The sequence below is a fragment of the Notothenia coriiceps genome, unplaced genomic scaffold (assembly GCF_000735185.1).
Source record: "Notothenia coriiceps isolate Sejong01 unplaced genomic scaffold, NC01 NC01_scaffold00034617, whole genome shotgun sequence".
Taxonomy (NCBI): domain Eukaryota; kingdom Metazoa; phylum Chordata; class Actinopteri; order Perciformes; family Nototheniidae; genus Notothenia; species Notothenia coriiceps.
Window position 1 is genome coordinate 1 of NW_011367318.1, and position 2,789 is coordinate 2,789.

General features: G+C 45.9%; 1 long non-coding RNA gene across 1 annotated transcript; it reads right to left on the minus strand.

Moving 5' to 3' along the window:
• Positions 1-439: 439 nt before the first annotated feature.
• Positions 440-2,561, minus strand: LOC104962394 (uncharacterized). The gene is made up of 4 exons (XR_800197.1): positions 2,431-2,561; positions 2,086-2,216; positions 1,802-1,892; positions 440-1,727 (listed from the first exon to the last, which is right to left on the minus strand). It is a non-coding gene; the product is annotated as an uncharacterized lncRNA (long non-coding RNA).
• Between the last annotated feature and the right edge of the window lie 228 nt (positions 2,562-2,789).

The window sequence follows — 2,789 nt, forward strand, 5'->3', positions numbered from 1 at the left end:
AAGAGTCCTCTCCTGCTGATGTTCAGGTGTATATCAGTATGTAGTGTCTCTACTTTAAAGAGTCCTCTCCTGCTGATGTTCAGGTGTATATCAGTATGTAGTGTCTCTACTTTAAAGAGTCCTCTCCTGCTGATGTTCAGGTGTATATCAGTATGTAGTGTCTCTACTTTAAAGAGTCCTCTCCTGCTGATGTTCAGGTGTATATCAGTATGTAGTGTCTCTACTTTAAAGAGTCCTCTCCTGCTGATGTTCAGGTGTATATCAGTATGTAGTGTCTCTACTTTAAAGAGTCCTCTCCTGCTGATGTTCAGGTGTATATCAGTATGTAGTGTCTCTACTTTAAAGAGTCCTCTCCTGCTGATGTTCAGGTGTATATCAGTATGTAGTGTCTCCTCTAGAAGAATAGGGACTCTTTAATAAAACACAGAGACGTCACAAGAACTGGATATGAAACTTTATTGATACAAACATCATCAGCGTTTCCTCTGTTATCTCAAACAGCTTACAGAAAAATACTAAAATACTATTATAGACAAAAACTGATCTGATGGTCCCTGAAAGACAGACAGGTAGAGACAGGCAGGTGGAGAGACAGACAGATAGAGACTGACAGGTGGAGAGACAGACAGGTAGAGACTGACAGGTAGAGACTGACAGGTAGAGACAGACAGATAGAGAGAGACAGGTAGAGAGACATACAGGTAGAGAGAGACAGGTAGAGAGAGACAGGTAGAGAGACATACAGGTAGAGAGAGACAGGTAGAGAGAGACAGCTAGAGACAGATAGTTGGAGACACAGACAGGTAGAGACAGACAGGTAGAGACAGACAGGTAGAGACTGACAGGTAGAGAGACAGACAGGTAGAGACATACAGGTAGAGAGAGACAGGTAGAGAGAGACAGGTAGATACATACAGGTAGAGACATACAGGTAGAGACAGACAGGTAGAGACAGACAGGTAGAGACATACAGGTAGAGACGGACAGGTAGAGACAGACAGGTAGAGAGACAGACAGGTAGAGACAGGTAGGTATTTGGGACCTCCTGATTGGCTCCTCGTCAGTTTCTTAAGCAGAAATGAATATTTAATCAGTTTTATTCTCCGCTTCCTGTTGGCTGACCCTGGTCACATAATAATAATAACTTGGATTTCTATAGCGCCTTTCATAATCCCCAAGGTCGCTTTAGAAGGAAGAACTGGAGTATAAACAAACATAACAAACATAACAAAACAAAAGGCAGTCAGACGAACAGTTTAGATGAAACAACAAATAGATTTGGGGCCAAAGGCCTTGGTGAACAGATGGGACTTGAGGGCCCTTTTGAAGGTCTTTAAGCGTGGGGATGTTGCGGATCTCCGCAGGGAGAGCGTTCCAGAGAGTGGGGGCTGCCACACTGAAGGCTCTGTCCCCGAAGGATCGCAGGTTGGTGCGGGGGGCCAGAGTCTGAAGACCGCAGGCTCCGGGGTAGGGCCTGTGGGAAGAACAGCGAGCCAGCTAGCAGCTAGCACCACATGGTTTAAAGGGTTCTGATTGGCCATCAGCTCTGTGTTCCCTGAAGAGACTCAGACGTCACGATAAGGCCGCTCTGATGATACTAATGAGAATAATATTGCTAATAAAAGTAATAATAATATAAATGGTGATGAAGTGTTGCTCAGCGCTCACTGCAGGTAGCTCATGTTTAGGCACTCGTCCAATCACAGCTCAGATGTGATGTCACAGACCTGAGGGTCAACAGATCAATATATTATAAGTTATTAATAACATGTATTTATATTTTAACGATAAGAGTAATAACCTCAGGCTTCGCTGGCGCTGCTGTTCCTGTTCAGCTCTCTGATTCCCTGAAGTATCCTCTTCATGTGGCCCACCTTCGTCACTCCCAGGTCCTACACACACACACACACACACACACACACACACACACACACACACACACACACACACACACACACACACACACACACACACACACACACACACACACACACACACACACACACACAAAAAACACAGTTTTGTTAGCTTCTAGCGGTAAGTCTTTAGCAGTTATCAGTTAGCACTTAGCCGTTAGCGCTCTACCTTCAGGTCCCTCCTCTCCAGGTGGATGAGTTCAGCTCCGCGAACGTCGTGTCCAACGAAGATGTCTTTATATTCTGAGAGACACAGGAAGTCCAGCCAGATACCCACCTCCTCCGTCCCCCACTGATGAACTACAGACAGGAAGACAGACAGGAAGACAGACAGGTGAGACGGACAGGTGAGGCAGACAGTTGAGACAGACAGGTAGAGACAGACAGGTGAGACAGACAGGTGAGACAGACAGGTGAGGCAGACAGGTGAGACAGACAGGTAGAGACAGACAGGTGAGACAGACAGGTAGAGACAGACAGGTAAGAGGGACAGGTACAGACAGGTACAGCTCACCTGGTAGAGACAGACAGGTAGATGTTTCTCTGTTCTTGTTGTTTTTTTCTTTTTTGAACTTCGGGACGAGACAAAACTTTGCACTGCGACTCCGTTTAGAGATATCAGTGAGAGGACCCTGGGGACAGACAGGTGAGAGACAGCCATGTGAGAGACAGACATATGAGAGACAGACATGTGAGAGACAGCCATGTGAGAGACAGACATATGAGAGACAGCCATGTGAGAAACAGACATATGAGAGACAGACATGTGAGAGACAGCCATGTGAGAGACAGACATATGAGAGACAGACATGTGAGAGACAGACATGTGAGAGACAGCCATGTGAGAGACAGACATATGAGAGACAGACATGT